Source organism: Cupressus sempervirens, chromosome 3 (genome assembly GCF_028749045.1).
Source record: "Cupressus sempervirens isolate cs-2001-9-10 chromosome 3, ASM2874904v1, whole genome shotgun sequence".
Classification (NCBI taxonomy): Eukaryota; Viridiplantae; Streptophyta; class Pinopsida; order Cupressales; family Cupressaceae; genus Cupressus; species Cupressus sempervirens.
Genome location: NC_143120.1, coordinates 224,013,465 through 224,027,627, shown reverse-complemented (window position 1 = coordinate 224,027,627; position 14,163 = coordinate 224,013,465).

The window sequence follows — 14,163 nt, the reverse complement described above, 5'->3', positions numbered from 1 at the left end:
CTACCAAAGGGCTAGCAATAATCTCTAAAAAGATCTACACTTAAACTAGCATGATAATAATGCAATGGAGGAGATAAAAAATTCTTGAGACAAGGGCTCTATTTATAGGCTTGAGAGAGGCCTTGAGGAGGTGGCATCTATGTGACATCCGCATAGGTTCCACAAGGGAGACATGTGGGCTAAGGGAACAAGCCATGCAAAGGTCAACATAAGTCAATTTCTTATTAAGATGCCTTGGAGAAAGGAAAAGGGGACAAGGGTGTAAGAGGCTTTTGGAGGAATTAATGAAAGGGGGGTTTTCTTGGGCTTTGAGTTTCTCACACAAGTATGAGAAACCACTTAGGGGATAAAAGGTGTTTAGGAGGGTATTTAGGATAATAAAGTGGGATTAACTAGTGGATAAGCTTAGAAGGATGAGAGTGATGGGTGGTAGACTAGATTTTAGGTGGTATTAGGATTAAATTAAATAAGATTTAATTTAATCAAAATAATATAGAATTTAATAAAGTGGAGGGAAGCTAAATAAATTAGAATTTATTTAAAAGGGGATTTATGGAGCACTATGCATTAAATAAATTTAACACATCAAGGGAACTACTCAAATTAAATTTAAATATATTAGTGAAGTGAACCTATTTAATTAAATAAGTAGAAGAATATGAAAATATAAGTAATTAATTAATAATCAATTATACTTTCATGGGAAATATTAAATAAATTGATATAGTATTTGGGATGATTTTAGGTGTCTACATTTTTCCCATCTTTGATGTGATGTCTAAAAGACATTGCATCAAAGAAAATAAAAATATAGGTTTCCCTAGAGGGGAGAGAAAAATCCTAGGAGTTGTGTCATAGTGATGATAGGGGAGGAGGGTTCCCACTCATAAAAATAGAGCAAAAATAAATTTTGTGCAATTTTCGTTAAAAAGACCCAAGAAGAAAAGAAAGGTAAGTGAAAAGATGTAGATTAAAATTTTGCATGACTTTGGGATAAACAAGGTTAGATAGGGCAAAGGAATGGGTATGGACTCAAAAGGAGACATCAAAGGGGCTATATAAGCCTCCAAAGGGCTCTTTTAAGAGTCATTTGCATACCTAGAGAGTAGAGAACCAGAGGAAAGGATGGATCTAATTGAGAGATTACAGCTTGGAGAGCATGTTCGGGTGCACCAGAGACCAGTTGACATGGGACCACCAATAAGTCAACAATATCAACTTGTGAATTTTTTATTTCACATTTAAATTGCAAATTTTTCAAGAAATAATATAGGGATAAATTGGGTCAAAGAGAAGATGATGGTTCTCCACTCTTTCATCTTTGCAGATGATGAACTAGGGAAGCGATCACTGTAGAGATGATAGGATACATCCTATCATCTTCAAAAATGGTTGGTTACATCCTATCATCTACACACACAAAAATAGCAAGGTAAAGGAAAAGTTGGAGATGATGATCTCCATGTCATCATATCTATAGATGATAAAATTGCAATCATCAGTGAGAAAATTAGTGTTTGTGAAGCCACCAGAGATGCTAGTTCAGCGTCTATGTTTTTGCATCTTCATGAATCCACATTTTTGTAGATTTGCATCTCCCCTGATATGGAAATATCAACAGACTCAGGTAGCTAGGATGGTTAGGGGTTTAATAGAGAAAGAGTACAAGGATTGAAACAAAGGGAGGCTGACTATTGCATGTCTGTGTTGTAGGAACTGATGGTGACATTTTAGTCATGAGATTACTATCCAACGACTATGGTCTTAGGGGATAGACTGTTAGAGGTGGAGTGGAGACACATGTGTATTTGTGGACTTGATCATGTCCATGAGTGGCCAGGCCTAAGGGCACATTCAAGATAGCTATCAATATTGGTGGAGCAGTGACATACACCAACTTTGAGCTTCCATCTACCTACAGGAGAGGCAACAGTTACTCTATTGGACGTACGGAAAATACTTTGACTATTAATCCATAGGAGATATTTGAAGTACATTCTAGAAGGAGAAAATCCATATCTATAGGAGTGCTTTGGGTGATGAAGACAATGACTATCAATTCATCAATCTTGGCTTACATGGAGAGAGGCTCTAGATAAGAGACTATCATAGCTATCCCTCTACTTAACCTCACTAATATGGAGGATGGTACCAGACCTTGTTGGGCATGAATTCCTAATTGGATGGGTATAAGTGCTTAGCACTCTACTATAGGATAATAGAGTGGTTTTCTATTAAGGTCATGCCATCTTGGCCTATCTATACTATGACTTACACATGTGTGCGCACAAGACACAAAGGACCATAGGCCCAAGATTGACTCTACTTGTGGTATGGTCATAGGAGCACATAGGTGTGACATGGCCTATTACTTAATGGGAAACATGATAACCTAAGGAGCCATAAGAATGTTGATACAAGATACCCATCCAATATATCTCCATTGAGTTGATAGGATTCTAGCAACGATGTTTCAATGAGATCATCATGTTCAACTAGACACCATACGTAGGCTATGAGCATTGGGGATCCATACTTCCTATAGGTGGACAAGATGATTCTGAGGATCATCTCTACTTGTAGTATGCATAGTTAGACTATTGGTTGATTGGTCGGATGGTGCACTTCATGATGCATTACATGCCTTCTAGGATGCAGAGACAGTTCATATGAGTGCAGGACATTGTGGCACATAGGTTCCTATATCTAGTGGTGTCCTGGAAGTATGGTGAATTGTGGGGATTTGGGACCATAATTATATTACCTAGGTATTCATGGCATGGCATCCAACTAGTTCCATGCATTCATGGGTAGGATTAGGGAGATGTCGAGATGACATCGGCATACACACAGTGGTGGACAACACATCAGCCACTACGATTGATAGTACTAGGGACACCTCCACCAATAGAGTAGGCATGATGTGGGGGAGAGGGGGTTGGAGGGGGAGAGGGGGGAGAGGCACCCTAGTTACTAAGGCCACAACAATGATGAGGTCATCAGTAGAGAGGGTAGGCACTAATAGGGCCACCATCAATGTAGGGACCATAGAAGGGTCCACAAGTACAAGCATAGGGGCCACCTCCAGTACAGCAGTGAGATACAGATATAGTTAGGAAAGAATGGGATAGCCTCTAGAAAAATGTTTCTTGATTATAGGGGGAGGTACAGGTAGAATGGTCTAGGTCAAACAATGTACAAGAGGCCTTGGCAACATTATAGGTGAGGATAGAGGCTGGTGAGTCTAGCAATCTTATTGATGGTAGAGCTAGACACTCTATGATAGGATATGGCATCCCTGTAGCTGGATAGAGAGACCTTGTAGTGTCAAGTAGATGAGTATTGTGGTAAGCAAGACATCATGATGCAGATGACACAAGATAGGTAGATGGTCACTATGATGCATGAGGCCCTAACTGCACATGGGCATGAGGCATGAGCTCTGCAAGAGATAGGCTACTATTGGACATTGTATCATGATGTCATGCTAGTAGAGTAGCAATAGACAAAGATCCAAGAGGCATCTAGCTCATGGGTCATAGGTGGTTGTCAGAGATCAGAGTTGTTAGTTGGATAGAGGAGGCTTCCACAGGGAGGGGGTATAGGAGGAGTAGGGCCCTTATAGCCAGGTATATGATTCCTAGAGCGATCAGTTTTGACACAGTGATGTATCTGCAAATGTAGTGATTTTTTTATGGTGTATCCTGCATGATGTACTGCATGATTTTTTTGTAGATGGACTATACATGGACACTTGTTTTTTGATATATACGGTGACATGATTTAATGATCCTAAATGTGTATGTATGATGGTGTTTTGTGGATGCTTATGATGTTTATGTTTATCAGGCTTTATATGATGCATGATGTTATGATATTGCTATCGACATTGTGATGTAGGATGTGTGTAATGTGATGTTTTCCTTTCTATGATGCATGTATGATGGCTAATGTGTGGATGATGTAGGTCCTATATGATGGTGATTTATGAGATGTATGCATTTTTTTGTCTTATATGTATGGACTCACTATATGATTTGTGTTAATGAAATAGATGTATCATGATGTGCATGTGACTAATTGTAATGATTGTAATGATGATACCTAATGGATTAATGTAATGAATAAATAATGTTACCTAATGATGAATAAAAAATGAGATGCATAATGTAGGTGTAATGAATGCAATATATACAAGAATAAATGTATGCTAAATGAAAATATCAGTAACATAATAAGTCACACTAATCATGAATTAGATAAATATGCAAAATTAAATGATGCAAACACAAAGTGTAAATATGAGACATGAAGATACAATATGAATGAGACCTAATGGATGGACTTGTGTCAGATTGTAGCTAGTGGGAATCAAGTAGCCTAGCATAGGAGGGGGTGGGATAAATAGAACCTTTGTCTCAAGTAGAGTGTAATGAAATCCTATACTACATGAAACCTAAATACATGATATCAAGGGATTCAATTATGTTTATATGGGAGAGCACACCCTAATTTGATTTTGCAAAAGGAGTTATGCACTAAATGTTATAGAAACGTAGATGACAAGATTCCTTTGCATGGACTAGACTCGCAACAAAATAAAGACTTTAGGACAATAGATGTAGTTTTCATACTCATGATGGAACAAATGATATATACACGCTAGAAAGGTCTAGGCACACCCAAATTCTTTTTTAGGGATCTTGGTAGAAAGTGTGCTAACTTAGTGCCCCCAGTGAGTAGTGCATAGTCATAACTCAACAATTGACATAGATGTATTAAAGCATCAAAAATAGATGATACCACAAATGACATGTGTAATTAGTTGGGACCATTCAGGTAATACAAGATATGGAAGATTGAAGCACGCCTTAAAGGGCTACTACTAACACACAAACATGAAATCATCCAAAATAGATCACATGACCAATTATTCATTCAGTCCATAGTTCCTACCAAGAATGTTAGTCAAAGAGAGAACGCTGCAATGCAATGTGTAGGAAGGAGTCATCCTTTGAAAAAAAAATTGTTTAAGTTGTTGTCAAGAGTGTTCATTAGCAATAGCTATGAAAAGAACAAGTTTCTTGAATTGTTAAGTCTCAATGGTGATTTTGTTTGGCTTCTGTTGCAGTCACTACTATGGGAAAAATCTCAAGATAATGGGAGTAGGGAAAACATTTTATGGGAAATTATCATGTAGACTAGAGGTCTTGCAAAAAAAGAAGGTGGGTGGAGGCCTCATAGACACTATTGGATGTATGAAAAGCATGAGCCAGATAGGACTTCTACACAAAGATGGCATGAAATGGGGGAAAAGGGTGAAGTGAGATGAGTCTTATAGATAATGGACCTTATTGACTTTACACAACAAACTTTTTTTAGGAATGTTTTTTTTGTTTTTTAGTCTTTTCCTCAGAGACATTTTGAAAATGTTTTTGGATTTTTTGGTTTTTTTATTTTTTTGGATTTTTGTGGAACATTAAAAACATTGTACAAGAATTGTAGAACTCAAGCATGGAACCGCTTGAGGTGTTGGATATTATAGGCTCAGGGAGAAGGTCTCCCTCTGAATTGACAATCTGATATGCCCCAGAACCATACTTGGTTGTAATAATAAATGGACCAAGCCAATCAGCTTCAAACTTTCCTTTCTTTTCTCACTTTTAGAGATTCCTCATGTTATGTTGCAACATTAGGTCACCCACCTCAGATTCCCGAGGTCTAACCTTTTTGTGAAACTAGAGTTGAAGGTGATTTTGATACACGTGGAGGTGGTTTAAGGCAATGAGACATTTTTCATCAAGAATTTTTAGCTCTTGCAAGTGAGAAACTCAGTATTCTTCATCGTACATCAGGTTCTTGAGAGATTCTAAGGGAAGGGATCTTAATTTCAATGGGTAATATAGCCTTAGTGCCATAAATAAGGGAAAATGGAGTGGCTCTTGTGGGAGTATAGATGGAGGTGTGATAGGCCCAAAGGGTGGGAGTAATTTGGAGGTGTTAGTAATGGCTAGTTGCATCCATAAGTTTCTTTAGGATTTTCAAAATGATTTTATTAGTGGCTTTAGTTGGGCCATTACCTTGGGAGAAGTATTTAGTGGAGAAGTGTTGGGTGATTCCAAATTTCCTACATAATATAGCAACCTCTTCATTTTTGAAAGGAGACCCATTATCAATTATGATTTCTTGTGTGATACCAAAATGATAGATGATGTAGTTCAAGATGAGCTTCAAAACTTGTTTTTTGGTGTTGTAGTTTAAAGGGATAGCCTTGACCCACTTTGTGAATTATTTAGTGGCAGCAATAATATACTTGTGGACATTAGCAGAATTTGGAAATATTTGACCGACAAGATTGAAACCCCAATAGGAAAAGGGCCATGGTGTGATGGTAGGTTGAAGGTCTTGGGTGGGAGCGTGTATCAAATCTCCATGTTGCTAACAAGGAACACATTGTTTCATAAAATAATAGGCATCATCTTCCTTAGCCAATAATAACCCATTCTAGGGAGATTTTTTACTAATCTAAGTCCACTAGAATGGGCACCAAAAATTTCTTGGTGAACCTCCTCTAACTTCATTTCGCCTTCATCTTAACTAAGACATCGAAGGAGGGCTCCACTAAAGTGTTTTTTGGAAAAGCATGTCACCTAGGATAATGTATCAGGTAGTGTGATGGATGAAGGTTTTACTTTGGTTTGTAGAAAGGTCTATAGGGATTGTTTTATGATGAAGGTAGGCAAAAAATTCAAAGCACCATGGAGATTCAAGATCAAAAATTTTACACACCAACTCTCATAAGCACAAAGAAAAACATTCTCAATAAGAAATCCACACATAGGACTATATTTAGGCATGGAAATCATGGAGTCTATGGTGGCCATAGCATCTATGGCTTTTTTATTTTTCATTGGTATCTCCTAAAAGATTATCTCAATGAAATGTTGTTTAAGATCTTCTACTATCTGGTGATATGGCAACAACTTTTCATTCTTTTTTTTATATTCATTTGTAACTTGTCTAATGACCAATTAAGAATCTCTAAAGGCAAGAAGGCTCTTAATATTCCATCAGATAGCTTGGTGTAGCCCTATTACTAGTCCCTCATACTCATCTATTTTGTTTGTTCAAGGGAATGAAATTTTGTAAAACTTAGGGATAAGGTCTCCTTGCAGTGTAATAAACAAAATACCTAGCCCCAATCCTTTCTATGTGACAGAACAATCAAAATAGAGTTTCCATTGCGTACTAGGGGTAACATTCATAATTGTGTCATCTAGAAAATTTGCTATGATAGGATGGTCTCCTTGAAGGGGAGCTTCAAAAATTTGATTGGCAATAGCTTGTTCCTTTATGGCCTTGTGGTCTTTATAGAAAATGTTAAATTCACTTAAAATAAAGACCCATTTAGCAACACAACCACTAAGGGAAGATTTTGATAGAAAATACTTGAGCACATCTATCTTACCAATGAGGTGTGTAGTATGATTAAGCATGTAATGGCATTATTTCTATGTGCAAAAGACTATAGCCAAACAAGCTCTCTCAAATGCAATGTAGTTTAACTCATAGAAAACTAATATTCAACTAAGATAGCATATAGCTTGCTCATTACTATTTTCATCTAGGTGTGCTAAAAGAGAACCTAGTGCAACTAAAGTGGCAGAAATGTAGATAATCAATGGTTGACCTATGATTGCAGGGACTAGTAGTGGTGGATTAGCTAGGTATAGCTTAACTTTCTCAAATTCTTTCTAGCATAGGCAATCCCATTGAAACTTGGTGACTTTTTGAAGCAACGGTTGGAGTGGATGAACTTTATCTTCTAATTGGGACTGTCTGAGGTTGTCTGATGGGTTGTAACTGCCCTTGAAATCTATGGAGTTGTTTCAATGTAGTAGATGGAAGCATTTCCATGATGGATTTTACTTTTATAGGGTCTACCTCAATGCCTCTTCTTAATATTATGTAACCTAAAAAATTTCCTATTTGGACCCCAAAAACACACTTCTTGGGTTTAAGGTAGACTTTGTATTTCTCCAACATTCAAATATGGTGGTAAGAACAGTGATGTGGGAATCACGTGTCTTAGATTTTCCTAGGATGTCATCAACACAGTCTTCCATAATTACATGTAGAAGATCATGGAATATTGTGGTCATTGCATGTTGATAGGTGGCATCAGTGTTCTTTAACCCAAAAGGCATGACTTGGTAACAAAAGGCCCCCCATGGGGTAGTAAATGTCATTTTGTGTTGGTCTTCTTCTGCAATTTTAATCTAATTATAACTAGAAAAACCATCCATTAGAGATAGCTTCATGTTCGGAAGTCAAATCCACTATAATATTTATGTTGGGTAGTGGAAAATCATCCTTAGGACATGTGAGATTCAAATCTCAAAAATTTGAACATATGCAGATGCCATCAGAGGCTTTTCCTATAGGAACAATGTTGGAAACCCACTAAAGATATTCAACAGGTTGGATGAACTTTTCTTCTAACATTTTCTACAAATTTTATTTTACCAAGAGTGCTACCTTAGGATGCATCTTGCATAGCTTTTTCTTAATAGGTTTAATCTTTGGATCCAATACTAGGTGATACACAACTAATTCTGTGTCAAAATTCAGCATGTCTTTGTATGTCCATACGAAATTCATTTTTCCTTTATACAGGAATTGATTCATCACTTCTTATTCTTATGAACTTAGGGTAGAAACAATGTATTGGATTTGTGGATTATCTACCATACCCAAGTTAACTAGAATTGTGTCTTCATTTAATATAGATGACTTTTATGGTGGTAGAGTTTTGAATGGAAAGTCAATCTCTCCCTCTTCTGGCACCTCTAGGAGGTTTTCACCAGAAGTTGCATCCTTGATTTTATCTTTTTCTTCATCCAAGAGTGATACAAAAGAGTTTTCACTAGAGGATGTTTTGTTTGTTTGTTTATTTTTGTTTCCTTTTTCACTTTTGCAACTAAGATAATTGACTTGGCTACCAAAGTAGGCTTCCTCATTGTATTGGATCTCATGTTTGTAATCTTGAGGATTCTTGAGGCCAAAAAGAGCCATCATTGCTTCATCAAAGTTATAGATATTGAGATTTGGTAGTGTGTCTTGAAGGTTCCAGTCTATCATGTCAGAGTTAGTGAGGATTAGGTCGGTGGAGGAGAGCTTGGCTATGGTGATGGCATGGAAATAGTTACCTAGGTCACCCTCAATGTATTGGAAAGGTACTTCAAATAATTCATCCTCTTCCATCTCAGAATTAGGTTCAACTATACAATAGTTTTCAGCAAAGGACAACTTGGGTTTAATAGAACCAAAACCTCATCCTTTAGGATAGCTATTAGCCTCAAGAAGTTATCTAATTCCATATTCTTTTGGTCCAAGGTTTGTGTCATGATATCCCATATTTTTAATTATGGCAGTAGCCTTGACATACATATCTTTAGGGAATTCCATATGATCATCTTTTCCATCATAATATAGCCAATCTAAGATATTAGACTCCATGTGTTCATCACTTATTGAACCCCAATGTTCAAAGGTTGTTTTATTAACATGTTACCAAAGGATGGGGGGAGTGGTATTTATCCAACACACAAGGCATTCTCAAACTTATACTCTCCAATTCCTTGATTGGCAAAGGTAACCTTCTTCATTGTAGTATTGACCTTGATAGCTTCAACCATCTCTTTCCCTTTATGGTAACTAAAATCAATATTGGATGATCAATATTGGAATTTTTGTGGAAGGTGTTTCTGTTATGATGAGAGATCTCGGTATAACCTTAGAAAATTCACTAAATAGATAGAAGTTTTTTGGAGCACCTTCCAATCTCTTACAAAAATAAAAAGGCAAAGGATCTCTTGGAATCATGACCTCTCTTCCTTGGTGGGGATATTTTAAGAACTAATGATAAGTAGATGGGACTACTTTTAGTGTATGTATCTAGGATTGACCGAGTAAGATGTTATATGCTAAGTCCAAATCTAGGACATGGAATTTATTGCTATTTACATTTAGTCCAACTTGTAGTGGTACTATGATATCCCCTTTTAATTCTATTTCATCATATTCTTTAATGGCTATCCTTTTATTTATGTCTAGCAAGTCTTCTAGGAGCCCTAAGAAGTGGATCATCTTTAATTTATAGAGGTTTAAAACAAATCCATTATCTATAAGGACTCATTTTATTTTGTTTCATTGTATAAGGATTTCAATGTGGAGTGACAAATTGTGACGGTGATTAGGACCTTGGAAATCTTTTTCTATGAAGACAAGGTGTTGTTGTATGGAAAGATTTCTAATCTTGTTAGTGAGTTGGGAGGCATTGATTTTTTTATGGGCATGAGACTCTAAAATAGCACTCTCAAGGATTTCTTTGCAGATAGGTGAGGTGGTGAGAAGCTCTAGAATGGATATTTGTGCACTAGTATTCCCTAACTAAGATAGGACATCATAGCAAGAAGCGAGTCTCTATGAAGTGGATGGCATGGAAGATGTATGTAAAACTAATAGATTGGTGGGATTGGGAGTGGAAGCTTGCAGAGTAATTCTTCCTCACTAAGCGGTTCCACCACAATCAGCTTCTTGTAAGATACGGGTATTTACATGAGTGTCCACTTCTTCAATGTGGCCACACATGGAGTCAAAGCCACATATATCATTTGTTTCTTTTTCCACACAAGGAGTCAAAGCCTAATATGTGGTTAGTAGAAGAGTCATAATAGATTGCATTAGATGTGGAAGCTCTGTTGATATTGTTTGTATTGTTGTTATCATTTTTTTGGTCAGGGAACAACGTTTCAAAGATCTCCAATTTAGCATTTTTTGAGGGTGGTCCTCCTTCAACCTCAATTTCCCCATCATCGACAAGGTTTTGGATGAAGATTTTGAGCTTCATATAATTCTTAGTGTCATGTCCTTTCATGCAGTGGTAATTGGTAATTGCAATACTCATTTTCTCTATACAACTTGGATTTTGGTTGATTTTTGTCAAAAGTTCATGTGTTGGGAAAAACCATCAAATTGTGATCCACTAGTTTCTAGAATATGGCATCTAAGGATTCACGAAAGCTAGTGAACTTTATGTTTCAATCATAGTTATGATTGTAGTTATTATTGGTATTGTTATTGTTGTGAGGGAAGAATTGTGTTTGATTGTGAGGTTGTTAGTTGTTCTGATTACTGTTTTGATTTTGATTCTGAGTATCATGATTTAAATTTTTATTGTTGTTTCAGTGATGATAGTTATTTTTATTGTTATTATTTCCACCTTGAAGATTTTTCACACTCTTGACATCAGTGACACCATCATGGGTAACACCTTTGTTTTTGGACTAGAATTTTGGGTTTCAATTGGTGTTCATTTAATTAGTTGATGATCAAGAGTTATAGTGTTCAATGGAACCCTTTTCTAAGAGTCCATTTTCAATGTTCTTTCATTTCTTGACTAATGTGGAAGAATCTTCAGGATTAGCCATCTTCATTTGGAAATACATCTCTAGAATTAAACTTTTGATGAATATGTCTGCAAGGTGGGAATCTTTGATTTTGTAGGGCATGTGACTAGTAAGGTATCATCACTGTTGTAGGAAATGAGAAAATGTTTCACTAGTTATTTGTTTTGTGTTGCACAAATCACTCAAGAAGGCATGATATTCAACATTTTATGAGTATTGTGCTATAAATTTTCTTCTCAATTCATTGAAGGAGGTGATGGAACCTCTAGGTGAGTTCATTAGCCGTTCAAGTGTAGGGCCTCTAAGGCTTCTTGTGAAGAGCCCCTTAAGGCAATCCTTATTGTAGGCAACTTCTTGACATAAGATAGAAAACTCCATGAGATGTGTGATGGGGCATATTTCTCCTATGTATTTGTCAAATTTGGGAATCTCAAATTTTGGTAGAAATGGTATCATGTTGATAGATCTGTCAAGTAGAAGAGGGAAAATTTCTTCTAGAGATAAATATTTCATCTCTTTGTCGTTCATACTATGGACCAAACTCTGAAGTTTATGTAACTACTAGGCTAGATCCTAGTTTGGTTGTATATGTGATATTTGTGAATTGATGTTGAATCCCCCTCCAAAGTTATATGAGTTGCCAAATAGATTATATGGTGGCGGTGGATTATGAGGTGGTGGAGGTGGTGGTATGACACTTTGGCCAATGTATTGATATGACGATGTTGGGATTGGCACAAATGTTTTCAACATACTTGTTGGCATTTGTAAATAAGAGGAATGCATTGGTTGTTTCAGGTCTACCATTTATTTCATAGGTACTTGCCCAATGTTTAAGCATCGTATAGCCAGACCTATCAAGGTTGACTATGGAATACTAGCATGTGCAATTGTGTTGGGCATAGCACTAATGATTTTTTGAATGTGTTTTGCACTTAATTGGAACATGTTGTGCTAAAGTTGATGTAGGTATAGAACTAGTTCCCACTATAGGTTCTTTTCCCTTGCTAGATGTTTGTGCTATGGTGAGATTTGGCAATACTAGAGCATCATCTTTGATAATTTTTCTATAAAAAGTACTCTCATCAAAACTCATAGGGACATTAACACCATCCTTAACAAGGTTTATGAAGATCTCAGTTTTGTTTGCCCTAATAGATTTTTCCAACATTTCTAAGTTTTATGGGTTTGCAAGAAACATTTGAACATCATTAGGAATTTCATTATTTTCAATGGGGTCTTCATCTTGGTACATTCATCCTCATCATGTGTCTTGCTGCCTATAGTAGTGTTTCGAAAAGGATTCTCTAGTTCTTGTGTGGGTGTTGAGTTAGACATACCAAAGTATGTACCAAGGGGAAATATGTTCCCTAATGAGGTTGTTTGAGCAGGAAAAGTATTCTCCATCTCTTGTTGTCTTAGTGATTCCAATTAATGGAGCATGGGGTTAAATGTTAATCTGTCAGATCAAGTTTGTACCATACAATTGTGATTGGAAATTGATGGGTGAAAGCTTGTGAAAGGAAAGGATGTGAGAGAGAATTGAACCTTATATGATAAAAGGGGACAACAACCTAAATGTGAACAAAAGAGCTTGTTGATTTGGCAAACCAAGTGTGATATAGGATAAAAGAATTTGTCTCCTACCAAAGATGGACAAATGATCTTTAAGAAAGATAGAACGCCTAATAGAGGACTCAATATTTGAAGATGGACTTGTGATCCCAAATGAGTGAGTGTAACTATGATAAATATTTTCTTATGGATAAAGGTCTTGTGTTGTAATATTTAAAGTCTTGTGACTAAGATGCTCTCAAGCTAAAGGATTAAGGTTCAAATGATCTAGCTCTCTAGAGGAAATTTCACAAATGGAAGATTAGAAGCTTCAAAAAAGAAGAAGTAGGAATGAACTGATGTGGAAAATGAGTGTGATATGGTCACTATGTGGGTAGTTAATCCTCTCTCATTGGAAATAGAAATCTTGGGTTTACTCCAGGGAAAATAGACCATTCTTAATGTTTAACATTATATAAGATTCTATCATAATGATCTTGTTTATCCTCTTCCTTTTTTATGTCTTTGATTGTGTATCAGAATTGCTTATCACTATGTGCTAGGCTTTTTATTTCCTTGTAGGAATATAGTTTGGATAACTTCACCTTCTTAAGTTTGACTTTGTCAGACATGGAAGGAAAAAAATAACCCCAATTACAAGACCAAGCACAAGAATTTTATGAAAAAGAGTTGTGACAAAAAGGCCCAATGAATCTCAAATGTTGAACCAAGTACAAGGACTTATGCAAATCATTTTAGGTCAAGAGGACCTACTTACAACCATTTTTCTCACTAAATGTTTAGCTCACCATTTCACTCATTTAGACATTTTTGATGTTTGGTATTGGTTTTGGATTTAAACACTCAAGCATATCGAATACATCAATAATCCTAAAAAGGCTTCAACTAGGATGTACAAAGATCAACTAGAGGGCATCCTTGATATACACATGGTATATGAGGCCCAAATCTATAGAAAAAGAAAATAGTGCCACACAGTTGGGAGGTGACAATAACCCAAATCTCCATCTTCACTTCCCATAGGTATAAAGTTCTTTGGGGCTTAGCCAAGTGTAACAAAATTTTACTTCCAAAAGAGGTTTCTTTGGATTCACCTCCTGATATTTATACTCTGCCA